The sequence below is a fragment of the Topomyia yanbarensis genome, chromosome 3 (genome assembly GCF_030247195.1).
Source record: "Topomyia yanbarensis strain Yona2022 chromosome 3, ASM3024719v1, whole genome shotgun sequence".
NCBI classification, from domain to species: domain Eukaryota; kingdom Metazoa; phylum Arthropoda; class Insecta; order Diptera; family Culicidae; genus Topomyia; species Topomyia yanbarensis.
Window position 1 is genome coordinate 362,327,515 of NC_080672.1, and position 23,394 is coordinate 362,350,908.

A 23,394-nucleotide genomic window follows, 5' to 3' on the forward strand; every position below is an offset into this window, starting at 1 on the left:
TTTTTGGAATCTCAAAGGCCCCCCTTTCATAGTGTGACAAATGTCAGAGTCAACTCAGATGCCAAATTTCCCATAATTTGGACAATTTTAGAGCTTCGCGCACTCCGCTTGAAATTGAAACATTGGCACTATGGGCATATATGAGGAAAACAATATATTAAATGCTCGGAACATTACGACTTATACCTTTTTGTGAAGAAAAAACTCTTAGCATTTCAATTAAAGTATCTTTGCATCCCAAAAAATAGAGAAAGCTGGAGTTTTAGGGCATTTTGTCCCATAAATTTCCCATTCTTAATAACCTATGCTGCGAAACATATTTTCTTGCAGTTTTTCCAATGTGAAAAAATCTTAGAAACTAACGGTACCTTTGCGACCATTGTCAGAATACGAAAAAAATTGAAAAAAAAATAAATTATTTTCTCGTGCATATATCAATATTACTCTTCAATATTTTTAAAGTACCTTGTTGAGCGTGGAAAAGTTTAAGGAATAAAACAGAAGATTTTTAACATTCAGACTGGAAATCTATTTTTTTCACCAATAGCAAATCTACTTCTATTTTGTTTCTTAAGATTTTTCACGTTCAACAAGGTGCATTTAATTTTGTTTGATTGAAGAATATTAGAGATATATTCACGGGAAAATGATAAAATTCAAAATGTATAACGAAATACGTCGAAACCCCAACTTCTCGTATTCTGATAAAGGTCGCAAAAGTTCGGTTGTATTTCTGAGAGCTTTTTACATTACAAAAGTAGCAAAATATATACAGGGTGTTTGGTTCATGATTAAGAATCTCTCGAGGGGTGATTGACTGTCATATTTGGAGAAAAAAATCGTTCTACACATACCATCAAATCTCAACCGTTACAGAGTTATTGAACTTTTTATGTAAAAAACTTATTTATCTTAAAATACCTCTAACTCGAAAAGTATACCTCGTATTTTAAATCTTTTGATTCCATTGGAAAGGTGAGAATTTTTTTTATTGAATGGTGTTCTCATATCTTTCAGTTAATTAGTTTTATTTAATTTTTAGTTGTAAAGTAGTTCAAAGTTGGTGTTTTCGATGAGGTTTTTGTTAATTTTTTCAAAATAATGAATTATAATTATAGCAATATATATTATCCAAAAAATGGGTTTGAGGACGATTTATAATTTGTTCTTCAACATGATATTCCTATATCTTCTCGTCTTCTTGTAATTTCACTTCTAAACTTTTCCTGTAATTGATTTGCAAGTTCTTAAAAGACTCTAATCTAAAAAATATGCTTAATATCGCCATTACCAGGGCTTTGTTGGAAAGCTGAGAAAATTTCCTTTCGATGTATGTACAGATATCTTTCAGTTAAGTGTACTAAATGACTTTTTACTAGTAAAATAACTCAAAATTTGCGTTTTTCGGAGAGTTTTGTAATTATTCTAATTATTAATCAACTAAATTTATCGTCACTATTGTTCATTTTGTGCACCTTAATATTCTCTACAACTTGTTATTTGACACTTTATTCCTATCGCTTTTCATTTCGCTGCAATTTAATACTTAACACAGCATGACCTCATCACAAATGTAGTGGGTACGAAATCGTTGTTTTTGCATATGAAACGAGAAGATCAAAATGATTTTGCTTCGAAACTAAAAGAGATAATTGAATAGAGTCAAAGGGAGAATTGTATAACTTGCTGAGATGCATTAATTCCATGATAATAATGGTGAAGTTTATTATTTACTATCTTAAGAAAATAACGAAAATGCTAATAATAACATTAACTTTAAACCAATTAACTTCTAAAAGAATACTAAATTCACTTAACTGAAAGGTATTAATACATTTTTCTCTGCAAAATTTTCCTGGCTTTCGAATAAAAATAAGAAAAGGTACAATAAGTGCCATACTTTTTCAATAAGAGCTAGTATTAGTGAATATGAGATAAAAATATCCAAGTTCAATAACCCAAACACATGAAAACAAGACAAGATAATTGTATCATGTCAAAGAACAAATTATACAACTCTTCAAGGCCAAAAATTTGAATTATTAAAATGAAGATGTTAACTATGAACGAAAAATCGATCAAAATTGTTAAATTTTAAATAAATTACTGTTTTCTCATCTATCCAATGGATTAAGATTTGAAATACAAAGTATATTTTTTGAGTTAGAGCTATTTTAAGGCAACTAACTTTTTAACACAAAAAATTCAATAACTTAGTAACTGTTGAGATTTGAAGGTATGTGTAGAACGATTTTTTTCTCCAAATATGACAGTCAATTATCTCTCGAGAGGTTCTTAACCATGAACCAAACACCCTGTATGTATGATTTGCAGCATAGAGCAGAATAGCTATAAGGAATAGGGGATTTTGGGAATAATTTTCCAAAAACCTCTCCTCCTGTTTTCTTTCGGGAAACAAAAAAAATCCATTGTAATGATAAGAATATTTCCTTCAAAACAAAAGATAAACAGTAAATTTCAGTCCTACTTCAAAAGTCATAACATATAATAAAAAAATTTAAAATTGTCCAACTGATGTGAAATTTGGCATCTGAGTTTATTTGTCATAATATAAAAGGGGAGGGTGGGGGCCACCTTTGAGATTTTCAAAAAAAATGTTTGCGATTCCCTAATGTGTGTAAGCTTTGAAGTTAAAATTTGAATAACAGAAGATATAATTACGGAATCCCACAGGCGACAATACCTCACAAACCTCTTAAGGTTAAATTGAGAAAGCTTGGAAAAGCGGCCATCTTGAAACATGACAAAAGCACTTTTCTCTCACACCGTTGGAAAAATCTTCATGAAAATGATTCAGTAACACTCTACCAATGCCCCGAATATATTGATTGATTTTCATGAAAGTTTTCCCAACGGTGGGAGAAAAAACTGCTTTTTTCTCTTTCCAAGATGGCCGCTTATTGAGGCGTTCTCAGTTGAACCTTAAGAGCTCATACGAGCAGGTTTTTAATTCGAAAAAAATAGCTGTGGCATTTTTCAATCGTTTTTCATAATAAATAGATCGTTGGATACAGAACTGAATCTCTAAAAATGTTAGAAAATTTTAATATTGTTCAAGAAAAAATAGAAAAAAATGGTTATTTTTATGGTATTGTCCTAAAATAGTTTTTGCTAACAAAAGATCCTAACGTAGTGCACCGTTGAAAAGCTTATTTATTCTTCTTTCCAGGACAATAAAATCGGTTTAAAACAACTGAAAATCGGTTGAAAAATGACAGCGTAGTTCATGTTTTGTGAACACGTGCATTCCGATTTAAGTTTTAAGCTCAGTCCAAAGAAAAACACAACAAATCGAGCGATAAGAAAAGAGAGCTCCTAAACGATAGTTGAGATGAACAATGGTATGACAATAAATAAGAGAAGTATTTCAGTGTCAGTCTTCTCAATCTCGCCCATCTGTCAACGAAGTTTAGCATCCACTGTGTAAGTAGGTGTTTGCCCACTACTCGGGTTCTTGTTTGCCCGGCGAACCCTTCTTTTCAGGGCGGCCTAGGTGCTCCTACAGAATTTCGGATTTTCGTTTCACAACAAAAAGTAAACAAACTAATAAATTATAAAATTTACCGACTTTTATTCCCGCTACTCTCAACTGCTGCTGCTGCTGGTGATCTGCTACTGCTGGCGGAAAGGAGGGCGGTTTCTTCCGACCGGCCGGGACAACAACGGCCGCGTTCTCCTTTGATCGTTGGCTGCTCCGGCAGCGGTCCTTGGCGTTTAGCTAGGAAGGTGAGCTTGGCTCCTTTGTTGGAACCTCCCTAGCGACGTTGGCGGATTATCGCCGGATCGACTTGCTCGCCGCAAGCGATCCCGGAAGTCACCGCAGTGCACTTCCCAGGGGGGGGACCTTTGTCCGCCCTGCTTCGTTCTCCTTGGCGATTAACTGTGGAGGAGAGCTAGGCTCGTTCGACTGATCCTCCACAGTGAGAACGGTCGGTGATACGATTCCTTAATGTTTAGCCGGGGTAGCGAAAACACTCCTTGACGTTTAGCTTACCCCTTAATGGCGAATCGACACCGCGTCTACGAATGCCCGGACCACACACCGACACTATTGACGGATTTAATTTGCCGTCGCACGCGCGCACTGAACTGAGTTACGGTGGCGGGAAACTGTCCCGAAAAAAGGAAACAAATTTGGGACGTCTGTTCCTGGCTGTGGTCCGTCACTATCTAACCTTTTCACGATGGCCGCCTTTTCCACTCACCCAAAACAAACACCAAAACCAGCACCAAAAAACAGTACCGCCGCATAGCTGTCATCGCTATGTGCAGCATATCCAGCACACTTATTGCAGCAAGAGGAGAGCGGTGGCCTACCTAAGCCCTATGTTATTTATACAGAAATATGAAACAAAATTTTCTACACCTATCTAGACCAACAAAATCGTTCACAAAAGCTAAAACAAACAAAATTTACGAGAAAAAGTGAACGATCATAAGGAACAGTGGTGAGTTATGTTGCAATAACAATACACTCTACGGAGAGAGTACGCACAAATAGGTATATTTCCACCCAGTGCTAAATTGTTACCCTGACGGGTTACAATCTCGCCCACACCGGGTGGAAAAAAATTGACAACAATTTTTTTCTAACCTAACACCTAACACCGATACAATAATAATACGCAATGAATAAATAAATCAATCAACAAAGAAAAACTAACTACACCTAATTATTTCTTCCGCAATTTATAAATTTTCATCTCAGAACTAATCGACCGGATGTCCTAACCGGTGAACTGTTTGCCTGTGTTTGGTCTGATAATACTGACAGCATACGCGAAGCGAGAGGCTATCAGCCATCGTCATTACTCGGCTATGGGTTGAACCCTAAATCCAATCTGAAAACAAGATTGGTAACAACTCGAAATTCCCAAAATTCTGCAAGTGGCATTGACAATTTTCAATGTTCCAGCTTGCAGGGGAACGGTTGTCGGCATTACATTGTTCGTTTTATCATCGACTGTCCAGAAATGCCTCGTGTTCTTACGGTACCAGTACTACACGCTTGTGTTGGGGTTTCTATCCAAATACATTCATACAATTATCCCATTCATTCATCCTCAATCACTGGCCTACTCGATCATTCACATTCCGATAAGCACTTCGAATTAACCCCAAAACAATTTTATCTTATCATTCACACATGCATTCATTCACTCTGTTCGATTCCACACTCATACATTCACTCATACAATACCGCTTAACACGTCATTATTTCTCCCACTCACAGACATTCCGGACAAAAAGTTTGTATATTCGTCCCTTTTCGCCTCAAAACGCTTCGTACATGGCAAAAGAAACGTTTGAGAGGGACCAAAGAATGTCTTTCGCATAATTTATACAGATCAAAATGATTCCCGCTGGAATCAAACGAACCACCCCAGGTTTAACCACAAACCCAAAATTATGCGAAATAAAATTTTGTTATTCGATTCGAAATCGAAGACGCGAGGCGCTTTTTACCCCATTCGCTCTTCCACTCACACTACTCTGATCCAAATCGGGCTACACCTGCATGATGCAGAGCATTGATGCGAACATCGGGGAAAGTGTCAAATCGACGATCCATTCGATATGATGAATGAATCATCAAAATCGTAAATAAAAACAAAACAGTTCGCGAAATCGGCGCTCGCACTGTTTTTATTCGCGATTTTATACCGTTTCCGCGAATCTTCGGTATTTATTGCGGTCGGGAATTAGACGCGTGTATTTATTTGTGTCCCTATCGAAGAAGGGATAAGTGAATAAGTTTTTTTTGTGTCCCAAACAAGGGAAAATAACAGGATTTAGTGCACCCGTAGGTGCGAGTGTTTCCCACGAAGAGGGATTTTGGAAAAATTTTCATGTTGCCGAACACGGCAGAAAGTGTATTTAGGTGCGTTTGGGGACCACGGTGTAACATTTGTGTTTATTGAAGTGGATAATTCTATCCTTCCGTGGCCAAGACGGGTCCCCGACCATACATTAAGTGAGATAATTTGATTACCTCACTGCGTGAGTGGGGCGCTAAAGAACTTTGTTTCTGTTTGCCGAACACGGCAGGTAGTGTGTTTAGATGCGTCCGGTGCCCGGGAGAACGGCACGGTATAAGATTAGTGGTTTTTTTAGTAGAGTATTCCACCCTACCGTAGTCGTCACCGGGGCCGGAGCATATATTTCGAGCGAGTGTTTGTTTACCACACTGCGCGAGTGTGGCTCAAAATAAGTGCATGAAGCTACTGAAGAAGCTTTCCGCGGCAGAGTTGGTCTTCCACAAATAAAATAGAGAAGACGGAGAAATGTTTGTTTTTTTTTTTTATTCGGACTAAAGTCCGTGTTGTTACCGTCGGGAACTGACGGCTGCTTTTGGAAAACTCCCAAGTGAGTACATAGTGAGCATACCGTCAGTCCACAGACGGCACGGAAAAGTTTTTATGCTGGTTTAAGGAGATTTGCTGGCCAAACTCCGAGATTTTTACCTGCTAAATCCTCCAGCTCGTAGGAGGATACACCCCTTTTGGTGATAATTTTTGCCGGTAAGTATTGTGGTCCAAGTTTAGCATTGTAAGACTCGAGTGCATTCGACAACTTCATGTTTCGACGGTACACCATTTGTCCCGTTTCAAAAGGTTTGGAGAACTTTCGATGACGCAAGTTGTACTGATGTCGAATGCCCTCGCTTGCCTTTGCCAAATTCTTGACCACAATCTCCCGGATTTTGTCTAACTGTTGGTGTCTTGTTTCTAGGTCACCCTCACCGGAAACCCTGCTGAAGTCATCGGCAGATGCCATTTCACACCCGTGTATAATGAAATGAGGACTAAACCCAGTGGAGGAATGAACGGTAGTATTTAGGATGCGCTCCACATCGGTGATGTGGACATCCCAGTTGCGCTGCTCGGTTCGAGCATATGCCCGGATTGCGGTGTTTATCGAGCGATTTGTTCGCTCCACTGGGTTAGCCTGCGAATGATAGCGGGAGTTCAGCCAATGTTTGACGTTGGTTTCTTTTATGAATTGACTGAACTCCTTCGAGGTAAAAGTGGAGGCATTGTCGCTTAGCAGAATTTCCGGACTACCATGGCGATTGAACCACTGTTCGCGCAGTATCGTACAGAGTGACGTACTAGCGATTTTGCGAACGGGGGATAACATGACGTACTTGCTGAAGACGTCGAGGACGACAAGCAAGTGTTGATTGCCACGTTTGCTTTTTGGAAGAGGACCAATATAGTCCACAGAAACCATTCGCCATGGTGCATTAGTCGCACGCGACTGACCCATTTCGGGCTGGACTGGGACGAAAGGAGCTTTGATTTCCTTGCACGTCCCACATTCTCGAATAAACTTTCGTACTTCCGATCCCATACGAGGCCAGTAATATCGCAACTGCACTTCGTGGATCGTTTTATCGTATCCCACGTGAAGCAAATTTTCGTGGGTACGTTGGATCAAATCTTGACGGAACTCGGGTGCTGGGACGAGTTTCCAACTGAACCGCGAGTCGCACGGAACAACTTTCGAGTTTACATACTTGAAAAGTTGATCATTTTCTACTTTGAAGTCGGCATAGTCGTCAGGATTTTGGATAACTTTGGACTTCATGGAACAGTACCAGTCTGAGGTGGACAAAGCGGAAACGGCTGCTACGGCCCGGGATAACGCATCAGAAACGACATTGTCCTTGCCTTTCCGGTGCTCAATAGACATGTCGTAGAGTTGTAATTCTAAACTCCAACGACTCAAACGTGAACTGGTTTTCCATTTAGTCTTCAGTATCCATGTAATTGCTGACGAATCAGTGACCAGTCGAAAATGATAACCTTCCAAGTAACCTCGGAAGTGTTCAACCGCCATTATCACCGCCAGACCTTCCTTCTCAGTTGCATGATAGTTCCTTTGGGGAGTGGTCAGTTTATGCGAAAAGTAAGCAACTACTTTCTCGCCCTCGGGATACTCCTGCACCAGAACAGCAGCGACTGCTACGTCACTAGCGTCTGTCTGAAGGATGAACTCTTTGGAGAAGTCTGGTGGGACTAAAACTGGAGGAGTGACTAGAAGTTCCTTAATTTTAAGGAACGCGAGTTCTGCCTCGGAGTTCCAAACTAAGCTCTTGGTTTTCGTTTTGAGCAGATCGGTCAAGGAAGCAGTGACCTCACTGAACCGATCAATGAAACGGCGGTAATAACCGCACATACCGAGGAAACGACGAAGTTTCGTCACGGAAACCGGTCTCTCGTAGTCGAGAATCGGTTGAATTTTGTCAGGATTGACCTTGAGTCCGTCCCGATTCAACAAATAACCAAGAAACTTAAGTTCGGGGACTCCAAAATGGGATTTTTCCAAATTGATGGTTAGATTGGCTCTTGCTAGACAATCGGCCACTGCTTTGAGCAACTGTATGTGATGCTCGAACGTTTCGCTTACGACGATGATGTCATCTAGGTAGACGAAAACGTAAGGTTCCCATTTACCGCGTCCTAGAACCTGGTCCATCAGTCGCGCCAGAGTTGCGGGGCTGTTGACGAGACCAAATGGTAGACGAGTAAATTGGAACATACCCCTGCCGGGAACACTGAAAGCGGTATATTTGCGACTATCCTTAGCCAGGGGTACCTGGAGAAAGGCCTCCTTCAAGTCTATGGTAGACAGGTACTTCGCCTTGGGTAAGCCGCCCAATATTCGCCCAGGGTGGGGCAGAGGGTATGCATCCCGTACAGTACGCTCATTGAGAGGCCTAGCGTCTAGACAAAGGCGGATTGAGTCGTCTGGTTTCGTGACCGCCACAATATTAAGCGACCAATCCGAATCAGACTCCTCGATAATTCCCATAGACCGCCATCGGTCAACTTCTTCCCAGACCTTAGACAGTTTCTTTGGGCTCATGTGATAAGGATATCGGCAAACGGGTGCCGCACCTTGGAATTCATCTTTGATGACAATCCTGTGCTCTGTGAATGAGGTTGGGCTTAGCTTTCCGGGCTCTACTGCCTGGAAACACTTCTTTACTGATTCTACGCGCGCTAACTGTTCCGAAGTGAGTATCGACTCACGCGGTACTTCATCTCCTTCATCGTCTTCTGATTCCTGACCTGAGTTCAACAGAGCACAGTTTTGTATCTCAGGAGAAATCCCAAAGGCGCGCCAAAAGTCCATACCTAGGATGGAGTTGACGGTCAGATGCTCTACTACAAGAGTGCATAAGACCTTTGTCGAATTTTGAAAAGTATACGGGAGATACGCTTGTCCAATGATTGGTAAGGATTGACCATTTGCAGAACGTAGTTCGAATGGTCGTTCCAATCTTTTCAAGGGACTTTTCGAAAAGTTTCGGTATAGCTTTTTAGTCATAATCGTGGCGTTACTACCACTGTCGAGCAAGGCTTTGAAGGATTTGCCGTACACTGCGACAATTGCAAATGGACGGTTATCGAACGGGTCGTCAAGGACGATGGTTTCGACAGACAACGAATTATCATAGTCCTCATCACGAGCCGGTCGAAAACTGTCGTAAATCTGGGGGTTAATAATGAGTTGTTGTTTGGAGCGCTGTTTTACTGCCAACTGCGACTTCAGTTGGTTCTGATCCCGTTTTTTAGGCAGTAAGGGCAACGAGAAACATCAAAACCTTTAAATCCGCACACTATGCAGAAGACCCGCCTTGGTTTCCGGCATTCCTCATATTCGTGTCCTTTGTCGCCACAATTGTAGCAGACGCCGAGCACTGGAGGACGATGCTTTTCCACCAAATATTCTAGGCACATCATAGGTTTCTGCGGTGGTTCGATCGGTTTTTGATTGCTTCCCTCGAGATTCTTGCCATCCTGATTCCCTTGCTGTTTCTTTTTCTGGTTGTCAGGAGGCTTGTTTGAATCAAGACCTGCCGGTTTGGCATTCTTGCTCCAAAACGTTTTGGATTTTGCGTTGCCGTTATTCTTTCCACCTCTCTTTTGGTTTTGAATGTTTTGTTTTTGTTTGTTTTGTGGTGGATTATCAGAATAAGCAGCAACTTCCCGAGAAGAACCGAAAACTTTCTGATAAATCGGCGTCTTGGAGGCGTCGATCGATTTACCAAGACTCATCAATTCTGAAAGCGTGTTCACTGGCCTTAGAATTAGCATTTGTTTATAATCGGCTTTCAGGTTCCGCTTGAGCACGTCGAGTTTTTCGCTCGGTGCCATTGGAACCGTCATAGCACGAAATATTTTTTCCATTTCCAGGAAGTATTCCTGGAAAGATTCGTTACGCATCTGCCGGCGCTGGAGAGCCTTCATTTTGAGCGTAGCATCAAGTTCAGGATGTACGAAATTTACCTTGAGCTCGCAAACAAGATGGTTCCAGTTAAACAACCGGTTTTGCGCACGCATAGCCTGATACCAGGTCAAAGCATTGCCAGTGAACAGATGCATCGCAGAATTGAAAAGTTCTTCTTCGCACATTTGTTCACACGCAGCGTAATTTGCTACGGTGTCCAAAAACTCATTAAGTCCAGTTCCTTCATCAGTTCCAGCATACTTCCGAATCTTCCAATCAGCGACGCGTTGCGGGTTTCGCGAGTAATTCCTGGGGGCCACCATCGATCCGTTTCCCGCATGGGTGGATATCGAAAAGTTCGGATATGATGGTCCCGCCAGCTGTTCGGTCAATTCAGGAACGTAAGGCTGGTTCTGAGTTTGGTACGGGGCTGTGAATCCAGTATTCTGTTTCGGTTTCTCGATAGGAAGTGATGGACATAGATTTTGTTGACCCGAGAATCCTCGCTTCAACACAAATTGATCGGGACTGGGCGCCAGTGTTGGGCGAGGAATCTCTGGTGCATCAAATGAATCGGGTACGTCCATCAAACGCAAATCTTCCAGATCGGTCTGCAGATCCATCTCGGGAGCACTTTCCTTCTGATGTACTAGTGCCCGAAGTTCACTGACGGATTCACGAAGTGAGACAACTTCTTGAACCGTCTTTCTTAAAACTGACGAAATTGTTGTCAGTGAAGCAATCCCGCCCATTAGCGTTTCGGTAGCTTTTGAAAAAGCATCAGACCCCTGAGACGCTAGGGCTTTATTATCGTCGGATTGCTGTCGCAATTGTCGAATCTCGTCCCTCATCTCGCACAAGACACGCAACAGGTCGTCTCCTACGAGCTGTTTGGAAAGAGATCCTTCGTTATCGGAAGGATTGGATCCCTGTGGAATTGCAGGTACGTCTGTACTCAGCAAATCTCCCAAAATTTCTCCATCCTCCCCTTCTTGGTTGTCGGGAGGAAGTGCTGCCTGTTCGTCACTGAAATGACTGGCATAAACTGCTAGAACTTCCTCCAGCAACCCCGAAATTTCCTGGTTGACCTCCCCTGCCGCATAATTTCGGATAACCTGGAGCCTAGACCCCAAATGAAGCAACCGTGTTCGGTAAATCTCCTTGTTTGGGCACCGGTACTGGAGATCTTCCTTGATTGTTAGTAATTTACCAAGGCAGATCTCCTTTTCTTCACCCACGTCACCCCGGAAATTGCGAACTAATTCCCTCCGAGACGACCGCTCATGCGACAAAATTCCCCGAAGACGCCGCTGCCGCTGGACACCCGAAAGATCCGAATCAGGAGAGATAAAAATGCTTCGAGATAGCAACTCAAAATCCAGCTCATCGAAATGTAAATGATCGACGCGCATGAACACATACGCTTGGTTGAATTTCTCCAACGCCATCATAACATGCGCTATATTGGAAGAAATCACCAAGACACAAAGCATGTAAGTACTGGTACGGTAAAATTTCTGATTTTTCGCCCACTAACGATTCCCTTAAAATTTCAGGAAATCAAGCTGCTCCAAAAATGTCTCAAACCGGGTTGAGAATTCAAGGCGATTGGCCACCGCAACCGAATAAATGACAACAACCTTCAAACTACTCGTCCGGCAGACCAAACACAAACAACGCAATCCACAAATTCGGACAAAAAAAGAAAATGCAAAAATCAAAAAACAATACCAAAAATGTAAATAAATAAATAATACGACCGCGGAACAATATTGCGGAAGAAACCTCACCACTGTTCTACGAAAATCCTCTATTTAGTAGAAGCACCCCATACTCCGGAAGAAAAAAATATTTTCCAAAATAGGAAAATATTTTTTTCAGTGTGTTTTGCGCTGTGCGCCAAATGTAAGTAGGTGTTTGCCCACTACTCGGGTTCTTGTTTGCCCGGCGAACCCTTCTTTTCAGGGCGGCCTAGGTGCTCCTACAGAATTTCGGATTTTCGTTTCACAACAAAAAGTAAACAAACTAATAAATTATAAAATTTACCGACTTTTATTCCCGCTACTCTCAACTGCTGCTGCTGCTGGTGATCTGCTACTGCTGGCGGAAAGGAGGGCGGTTTCTTCCGACCGGCCGGGACAACAACGGCCGCGTTCTCCTTTGATCGTTGGCTGCTCCGGCAGCGGTCCTTGGCGTTTAGCTAGGAAGGTGAGCTTGGCTCCTTTGTTGGAACCTCCCTAGCGACGTTGGCGGATTATCGCCGGATCGACTTGCTCGCCGCAAGCGATCCCGGAAGTCACCGCAGTGCACTTCCCAGGGGGGGGACCTTTGTCCGCCCTGCTTCGTTCTCCTTGGCGATTAACTGTGGAGGAGAGCTAGGCTCGTTCGACTGATCCTCCACAGTGAGAACGGTCGGTGATACGATTCCTTAATGTTTAGCCGGGGTAGCGAAAACACTCCTTGACGTTTAGCTTACCCCTTAATGGCGAATCGACACCGCGTCTACGAATGCCCGGACCACACACCGACACTATTGACGGATTTAATTTGCCGTCGCACGCGCGCACTGAACTGAGTTACGGTGGCGGGAAACTGTCCCGAAAAAAGGAAACAAATTTGGGACGTCTGTTCCTGGCTGTGGTCCGTCACTATCTAACCTTTTCACGATGGCCGCCTTTTCCACTCACCCAAAACAAACACCAAAACCAGCACCAAAAAACAGTACCGCCGCATAGCTGTCATCGCTATGTGCAGCATATCCAGCACACTTATTGCAGCAAGAGGAGAGCGGTGGCCTACCTAAGCCCTATGTTATTTATACAGAAATATGAAACAAAATTTTCTACACCTATCTAGACCAACAAAATCGTTCACAAAAGCTAAAACAAACAAAATTTACGAGAAAAAGTGAACGATCATAAGGAACAGTGGTGAGTTATGTTGCAATAACAATACACTCTACGGAGAGAGTACGCACAAATAGGTATATTTCCACCCAGTGCTAAATTGTTACCCTGACGGGTTACAACTGGAACTTATACAAAAAGAGTGTTTCATTTACAAAAGCAATCTTATACACATCATGAAATAGAAGAATTCATTGCTGACATAGGCAAAAGAATTCGAATGCTGAATATGCGTTCAACCTGCCCATCATACGTCATTCTTGAGAAAGGCACTATTCATCCTCAACAACGGTATGTAACTATAAGGCCAGATTGCCACGTGTTCATTCTTTCAATATACTGCTAGGTGCGAATTATAATATGCAGATGTAGTAAAGATAAATGCACGCAAAGATAAGTCAAGCTTCTAAACGTTTTGTTCTCTATCCAATTGCCACTACGATATGTCTCATTTCAGATACATTTGGTTAACCAGAGTGTACTGAAATGAATAAATGGTGATGCATTATCACTCGCATCGAAAGTAACTTATACATAAGTGGTCTTAAGATGGTTATTGCATCGATATCTTACCGACTTTTTCAACTGCTTAAAGTTGTAAAATGGAAAAGTTTTTGTTTGGCAAGCAATATGCAGCTGCGAATTACAGGGAATGCATTTTGCTTCTTCAAACTGGAAATTACTGTGCTTGATCGCTCTGGCAAAACTAAGCTAGTATTGAAACATTGGTGAAGGGGTCAGTCCAAACTAAACTTGAAACCGTTAAAGAAACAGTTAAGATGAATTAATTTGAAATATGTCGAATAAAAATCTGTAAACTTGAACCCAATCATGCCCTATCGTACCACAGCATAAAATCAACCCAATCAAGAGGAAACCTACCTATAAACTATCAAAGCGTAAACAGTAAACCGCCCTGATGTCGTCCCGTGAAGCAGAACGAAACGCGCAAAGATTAATGTTGCCTTGCTTCTGCAGCGATTATCGCGAAGGAAAAGTTCAAGTTCGAAAGACCTTACTGGGAGACGATCTTGACTATGAAGATGTTAAATTGGATTGGGAGGAAATGTCATCTTACGGCGAGGTAGCCATAAATAACAGCGTTGAGTAATAATCGACACCGTTTTTTTTATTTTGAAAAGATGGAAGATGTTTTGAAGTCACGAACAAGGTGAATGGAAAGCTACTGAAAAATATATTACCGGATTCCTGACTGCCGGATTTGGAACTTTAGACAACCCATTAGAAACTTGATCACTTTTTAGTCGACCTAACCTAGCCTAGAAACCATTATCGCATTATTTTATTTAGATACGTCACATTCCTGTTACCAACAAGTTGCCATCGGAGATCCTTTGTCCTGCATGTCTTTTAGTTTACGGATTATTGTGTAAATATTTACATCGTACACGTTTCTGCTTTTTCCGTTGCACCCACATTTATGGTATCTGTCCATTAAATCATAAACTCATCACTAGTGAACCTGCAACAAATCCCTTGTCTCTTCCTATGCACCTTTGCAATCGTTGATCAGGTAGTCAGTTCCTCTTTAGGGAATCTAACCTGAAACCTCTATCGCCATTGTCTGGCCGTAGCATAAAACAACAACAAAAAAGGGCGGATGTTACTGAAGAGCAAAATCCGGAATTGTTTACATACTAATTGAATTTTACAACCGTTCTTTTTCCGTTTTTGCACTACGGTGACTCCTTCCGGATATTACGAATGCACATGGTTGCCATAGCTGACAGGTAGTCAGTCCTTAGCAAACAAATTTCCTGGCCCTGATTGCAAGGTACAACATTAACCGTAAAGTTCAACGGAGTCGATACAGCACGCATCCCGATCGTTGACCTTTGCTTCGCTCGTGGAGTTTGCCGGTACCGATCAGCCTATACGCCCCTTTAGGGATAGACATTGCATAATCTCGTGAAAGCATTAATTATCTGCTATTATCATAATTTAATTATCATTGGTAAATGGTTACGTTCATCAGATCCTTCGGGGTTCCACGATGATGAAACTTGTATACGAAAGTATAAGATATAAAACTAAGCAGATGAGTAGACATATGCAAACAATGGACAGGGTTGCCAAATTGTTGATTAGAAAATTACAAATTAAAATTCAATTTAACTAATTTTTAAATATTTTGCTTGAGCTGTTCTGCAAAAATTAGTGAATAAAAATACTCGTATTAATGTATTTAGTCTGTACCCATTCACTATACCCGTGCAATGAGTTTTTCCACTTGAATGGAAAATGGGTACTTCTCTATGAATTAATGGGTACTTATTAGTTGCTTTCAAAAATTACGGAAGAGTCCACCAATTTCATGGCAACACTGCTGCAGCGCGATTTCTCATAACATCCGGTAGCCTCGATCTGGTAAGAGCCCTCGATCAAACCAAAGCGATGACCGACGAAGTGTATTCGTAGACTGTCATCAATAGGTACGGGCGACGACGACGTTGGCGACACGTTGGGCTGCCTTTGGCTTCCAGCGTGACAAGTAAAAGTGCATCCAAATTAACATTCATGAATCGCACTCCGTCGTCGTTGTCCCCGGTGCGTCGTCGTCACCGTTGTTGTCGAAGTTGCGACGATTTGCCTTCGGTCGTGTGTATTTCTACGGACAGGGTCATTCGTCTCTTTTACAAGTAGGAGGGAGCCACAGTTTTGGTTCCAGTCGACTACGTATAATATTTTACGGTTATGGTTTCGACCATCGAAATAAATATAAACAAAAAAGACAAAAACCAAAAATATTCAAATTTGACTGATAAGGCACCGATATAAACAATTTTTCTCCTACCCATGATGCGTCCTACGCATGATATTGTGGTTGTAGCTGGTGGAAGGTGCAGAACAAGGGAACAAGAAAAGCTTACCTGAAAATAGAGGAGAAACAACAAAAGAAGACCATTAGTACAAATTACTGTCATAAAGGCAATAAAAACGACGGGTTCTAAAGTTGGGGCATCAACGAGCATGTCTCGATCGGTTGCTAGTAATGTATATTTTTTACGGACTACCAATTTTAGTAGCCAGCAAAGAATTCGTATTGGACAAATGTGATTTATGACTTCTTAATGCGAGTATGCGTTGGCTGCGTCTACCCCGGAGCAAGATGCGTATAATGGTTGGCTTTTAGCGTGATTCGTCAACCGTACCGTGTAAGATCTCCACAGTAATCGGGTAAATGACGCATACATAATCAAATATTTATATGCATTTTATGCATTCTAAACAGCTGATATCGATACAAATTTTGCGACATTATTCATAGTAATCAGATGATGATGATGATGATGTAGTGAAGTTTCTTTTAACAGCAAAGCGAAATGTTGCTAGCAAGTGACTTTCAATTTATCGCTGTATGAAGGGCCAAAAAGGGTGGGATCCACAAGTAGAAGTTCTTTTGCGCACTCCGCTGGGACAAAAAATCTCCTTCCAACAATGATATCCAAACGTTTGAATAGCGGCATTTGCAATACTCATTAAGGCGCTGCCTCATGGTTTGTTGTGAGAAGAGGACGTCAAACTTACTGTGCCGTGACTGATAGGAATAATAACAATAACTAGGTACATAATTCCAAAGAAATAGGAATTGGCAGACATTATTGTCTTCTGACTAGAGACAGACGATCCACGTACCCAGATCCATGACACAGTTCGTATGATGCCCGATGCTCCCTGCCCTGTCCAAATAATGAAATAAAGAGATATCACGAAAAAATACATATAACGAATAATTAATTAATTAAATGCTTAGAAGGAATATAGTAATGCAATAAAAATTATATAATGTATACCATTAAAACATCATTAATACTAGCAGAATGTACAAAATCATGACAAACACTAAATGATTAAAATGCCACTTAAATTGAGCGATAGTTTTCTCAATATGAATAACAATTATTCTATCAGTAATAACTTGGCAATAACTAAAATGTGCTATGATTTTACTCTTGACCATGATTCGAATTACTTTATTCAGGCGGAGATGGGAACTATTTTTGAAGCATACGATTCTGATATCGAGGGTAATATTTGATATTAGAAGATTTCAGCTATCTTTACTGGAACGAAGCGATTCACACACCTTAACCTTCGTATTAGAGTGTCAAGAAAATGGCTATTTCTGTAATAACTGTTGTACATTCCCCAAAATCATGAAAAAATAACACTGTCCACATTGGAACGAAATCGGTTAATTCTCATCTACGACTTAAAGAGTTTAAAATTTGTATGAGATTTTTCGTCGAAATGTTAGGGGATGCAATCTTAATTTCACATAGTCACCGCTAGATGTCATCGTAAGCATTGTATATGTTCTGTTTAATACGTGTCTTTTTAACACCTTCAAAAAGTTTCAAATTTTGAATCAGAATTCCCTCCTTTTAACTTTCCAATTAATCAGTACAGTATCCCGAAGAATACTAAACACTCATCCCCACTATTTCCAATTTTGGTGTACCGGGTGACAACATTTTACTTCAAAACCAGCTAATTAGTTATGAAATTTGCGTTTCAACTTTGTCTCATCCTAATCTGACGATAGCTTACAGTCGGACCAAGCTGGCACCAGATTGACGTTAGCTTCCAAAACGGATACAGAAATTTGTGTTCCGGAGCAAACACCTAGTCAAGCGTGATGTCACACAAGAGAACGTGTCCGACTTTAAGTTAGTGTCAGATTGTGATGAGACGAAATCGAAATACAAATTCTAGATCTAATTTAGTTATAAGTTATATGCCTTCATGCGCATACCCATTTCAGTATATAATTACTTACAGTGCACGGTAGCTTGGCTTAGAACAAAAACTTACTTAAAATAAACATTTATTTTTCATTAGAGTGGCACACAAATATTTTCTGCATGGTGTAAGTCCGAAAATGTCAAAGAGTTTGACGAAAATTTTCAAAATTTTCCAAACACAATTGCAGTATTCTAGTCAGGGTACTGACTGGACATTGAAAGCTCAATTATCACATGGTCACTATTCCCCGTGCTGAGTATTATTCGTGTGATCTTTGTGAATCCGATTAAGGAACTTCATATCATTTGATATGTAACTGCCCTACAGCAATACAATTGCGTATCTGGAAGTTTGGTTCTCCATACATAGATCAGCATATGTACAGAGTGCTGAATCTAAAGAATATGCCATTGTTCCTAACCCAGTGTGGTAAAGAGCTATAGTTTATGCCGTATTTGAATGGCAATATCTCTTCGGAGGTGTTGTCGTTCTGTTATCTCAATATCACTTCGAGGGTTGTTGATATATCCGCTCACTGTTTAAATGAAAATTTTAAATCCCTCCGGGGGTTGGAAATTTTATTCTTGTTATTGTAGCACCTGCAGATAGTTCAGCATCTTTCCGGGAGTTTTAATTATTCTGTGTCGGTATTTTCCTTACCCATAACCTTAGCACTTCCCCATCAGGGATATGATGAATAAGCAAATCATGGCAAAGCACAAATCTCCGATCAGCTTGAGGAACGTGCCATTAGAGCTAGTCGCTACTGATTCCTGATGATGAATGTTCCGAACTACTACCTGGAGCTCACATCGGAGAAACAAGATAGCAATGTGTGAGTGTGTGCGTATCAACATATACATACGTACATACGAATATACATATCAATGAACGAAAGAATGCAGCGTTGTTCGGCATTCACTCGATTACGTTTCCCGCGGATAGACGCGAGGATGATTTTGATGGTTTAAAATTTATAATTTCTTCTAACATCTTTTCTTTTGCCAAGGAACCTTAATAACTTTCTTCCTACTAAACGAATTGCTAATCTTGTGTCACAAATCTAAAGGAAAATGTATAACGCTTGCAGCTGATACCAAACTTGTTCATTTTTTTTGTTAGGTGAAACATTGCCACTGCGACCACTATTCAGCTTATGTTTTGTGGCTGCCTCTGTCTGCTCTACATGTTACAAATTGCCCGAATCCAATGTAGTTGGAAGCGAGTTGTTTGTTTGTCCATATGTGTCGTCCCAACCGGGTAGTACATTATTAATGTAGCTGAGAATCCGTTTGGGATAGGTATGCCGTACCTCGTGAGGCCTTCCGAAGTATCGCTCCCATCGAAGAAATAATACTGCACAATGGCAGAGAATATGTTCCGAGGTCTCGGGTTCGTAGTTACAGAATCGACAAATGTTATCTTGACTTTTGCCTATTTTTTCAGATGATACTTAGCAGGACAATATCCCGTAAATAAACCTGTGATTATACGTAAATTTTTTCGTTTTAGATCTATTAGTTGTTTGGCTCTCGTTGTATCTGGATGTATGAATTTCTTAGCTTGTTGAGCGCTTCTACGTTACGCCAGTCGTTTAGTAGTTGGTCTCGTGTCCAATCCGAAAGTTCTAGTTTGATGGCACATATACCTAGAAATGGTTCTGGTCCAAGAAACATTTTGATGAACCACGCCCGGCTAATTCGTCGTGCACTTCGTTACTAGGGTTGTGGTACCGGGAATACCGACCCATTTTTGGTACACCCAAAACAAATCGTTGAGAGCGGAATTGATTCTGTTTTTTTCGCTCTCAAACTGTGAGCGAAAAGCTCCCAAACGATGCATTAGTGTTAAACCAACCTCATACTTGTGGAATACAATATCGTACCCCATAGCTACACACTGTTGGCTCGTGTAGTGCAGGGATAACTTGAATAACACATACCATCGTCTCCATACTGTCCCATTTGTGATCACTGCTGCAATGATGCGAAATTTATATAGCCCATTCAAACGACTGCTCATTATGTGTCGTTATGGCATAAGGTGTAAAGCAGGCGTTTTAGCGAGTGGATGTTTGTCGGTCCAGTCTTGATGCTACCCGTTAATCTTTTTTCTAGTAAGGCTTAGTTCCCAACACATACATACAAACAAAATATTAATAACAGCGGGGAAATGGTACAAAGCAAAATGCGTCAATGACGATGCTGAAATACCGACGCGGCGGCGGGATGCAAACGATATTATCCTCCTCATCATAAGTGTGAAGCTTTATATACGCCATTATACTACTCCACCAGTGTGTCGTCATGGTACGGGCAATAAAGAGGTGTTTTTACCGATTAGAAGTTTGTCGGTTCTAATCTTGAATCTGATATAAGATTTTTTTTACTAGAAGTTTCAGGTCACGAGCTATTTATAGCAGCGAAGAAAAGAATGAAACAAAACAAAATGCAATGCAGCAGCAATGGTGATGACATTGCTTGTGGTGGTTGGGTGGGGGGAATGTAAGGTGTAGAAGAAAGATACGAAACTAAATACTAACAAAGTTTTCTTGTGTGTGAGTGTGTGTCATCGTTTTTTTTTGCGTGAGCGTTGCGCTCATCCCGAATTGTGCGCGAACAGCTCAATGTTCAAAAAGGATTGCTTTTGGGAATGAGATTGTGAGCCCAAAAACAGAAAATCTGAGCTCACCGTTTTGGGTGTACCGTAATACCGCTACTGAACAAAAGCCAGTACCGGTATTTTCGGTACCATACAATTTGTCTTAATGCCAACAGTACTTGTTGTATGTCCAAAAAGATTGCGATTTTTGCATGCCTGTAGTTTCGTTTCCTACAGTCCTCCGAGCAGGTATATATTGCATATATCTGGAAAACTGTAGACCTGCGAAAACTGTATCGCTTCTTTAATTCTTGGTCAGTAGACTCTCGAGCCAGTCAGCCCACCCATTTTAGAACCATTCGTATAGAATGATATTTTACCTTGAGGTACTATGAGACCCCCCACATCCCATATCTGACGATCCACTATGTGAATCTCATATGAGATATCGAAGTTCGGTTTAGCCTCCATTTTATTAAACTTGTTAAGGCAGATGTCCTCCGTTTAATTCCACTATCTATATAATAATGAAAAACTGTTGCTTTTCACTATAAATCAAATTGTTGTTTCAAATATTACTTATAGTCTTCTTCAGTGTTCAATATCAGTCTAAAGAAAATTGCTATTCCTACAACCTTTTATATTGAACAGCAGGTAGAAAGGGGGAGATAGGTAACTAGATGCGTGAAGCTGGCCGTTTTTGTGTACGGGTAGTAGTTTGAAAAGCCATGAAAATCCGTTATCTTGATCTCGATTGAGTAAGGACGAAGGGGACTGTTTGAAAATTTCCAAGCTCTCAGCTAAATCTAATTTTCAGGGGATTGGAAATTTGTCGTTGAATTTTATTTATCTTCTGTAGTTAGGTCGTGCTCTTTGAAAAAGGCGTGTTCCGCTACCTTATATTTAAAGTAAAATGGTACATCTTTGTCCGATTCCCTAGAAGCTTTAGTAATTTCTGCGATGTGCTCCATAAACCGGATGTCTAATGATCTCTTAGTTTGCCCAATATGAACTTTATCACAAGTGAACATGATATTTTGCATATCCCAGATTTGCTTAGAGTGTCTATTGGATCTTTTGTGGACCCTAGTTTTGATTTTAGTTGGTAATTTCTACTGCTGAAAACAAGATTCATACTAAACTTTTTTAATTTTGTTCTGAGTGGATATGCAATATTTTTGTTGAAATCTACAGCTATCCTTTTTAAACTTACAGTTGTTGGAGTTGATGTTGTGAGAACTTGTTTGTTAGACATCTTTTTTTGTGAATTATTGATTGGATGGTTTGCTCTGGATACCCATTGAGCCTACCTATTTCGAAAATAAATTCTGTTTCTTTAATTTTTGCTTCTTCCCCCAAAGGTAAGCTAAGCATTCTATGCTGGTAAGAATGGTTAGAAGTATTTGGTATAATTCTTTCAGTATTCATAGGTTTCCAATATATTTCGAAAGTCACCCTCCCTCCCACTCTCTTTACCAGGGCATCCAGAGGGGCCAATTTATTATCTTTCTCTTCCTCGTGTGTAAATTTAACATTTTTATGGATTATGGATGTTGTTAATGTTGTCTTTTCGTTAGCTGCTGCTAGCGAGGAGCATTCCTTCTGGGAACTAACAAAGGGGGTCACCGGCGGCAAAATGCTTGTGGCTTCTACGACGTTCAAACGCACATTGGTGATCGGATAATTTTCGCTATACACAGTAACTGGTGAATGTATTGTATTTCTCTTTTATGGAGAAAATTTAGGTAAAAGCAAATTTTCCCCACTGAGGAGAAAATTGTTAAAAAATGTGAAGAACGCAAACCTATAACTAAATTAGTTTTGGAATTTGCGTTTCGACTTTGTCTCAACAGAATCCGACCCTAACTTAGTGACAGGACTACGCTAGTGCCGGAATTCCGGCTATAGACAGTTGGTTTTACCCCACTCGAAGATACTTCGTCACGAAATGGGAGGCACTAGCAATAAAATAATCGCCCGCTAGTGGAACAGTCGACCACCAATCCAATCACAGCAAATTTTATTGTAATTTATAGTAATCGTGTCATCTACGGTATCTGTTACACAATTGTTTAGAATATTCCTTAGCGGTTCGCACAAAAATCTATTTATCTTATATATTCCTTGTTAGGACGTGAGTCTTTGTTTTTTCTTTTTCATGGATTTTTATGAACATGTCCACTGGAAAACAAACAGAGAAAGAATGACCGGAACGGTGAGAATGAAGAAACGGTGAAAATTCTCCTTTATTGGAAACACTGAGAAAAGATATGTCATCAAGCAGGAATCGAACCTGCGAACCTAATTGACCCATCGACCCCCAATGTCTCCAATAAGTAGATCGTCACCTCTCCCTCTAATCGATCGAGCCAAATCTCTCTATCTATTTTTAGGTCGCAGGTTCGATTCCTGCTTGAGGACATATCTTTTCTCAGTGTTTCCAATAAAGGTGAATTTTCAACGTTTCTTCATTCTCACCGTTCCGGTCATTCTTTCTCTGTTCATTTATCTTGTTCAGTCCAGCGGCATACACTAGGGGTAGGTAATGAAAAGTTAGATTTGAATGTTTTGTGTTCCATTCGTCAGTAACTGACACCAACTTGCTATCGGTTAGACTACATATCCAAACTAACACCAAATTGGCGCAAGTTAGTCATTAAATCCAAACAATTCACACAACATATGTGAACGCCTACAGCAACTGGCTGGTAACGAGAGACGGTTAGCCAAGCAAAAAAAAAATCCTGATTAAAAATGTTATTTCTACTGATAATTCGCCAAATTTAAATTTTTATGGTAAGAATTTACCAAAAACTATCAACTCTTATTGACAGATGTTTATATATTTTATTTCTTCATT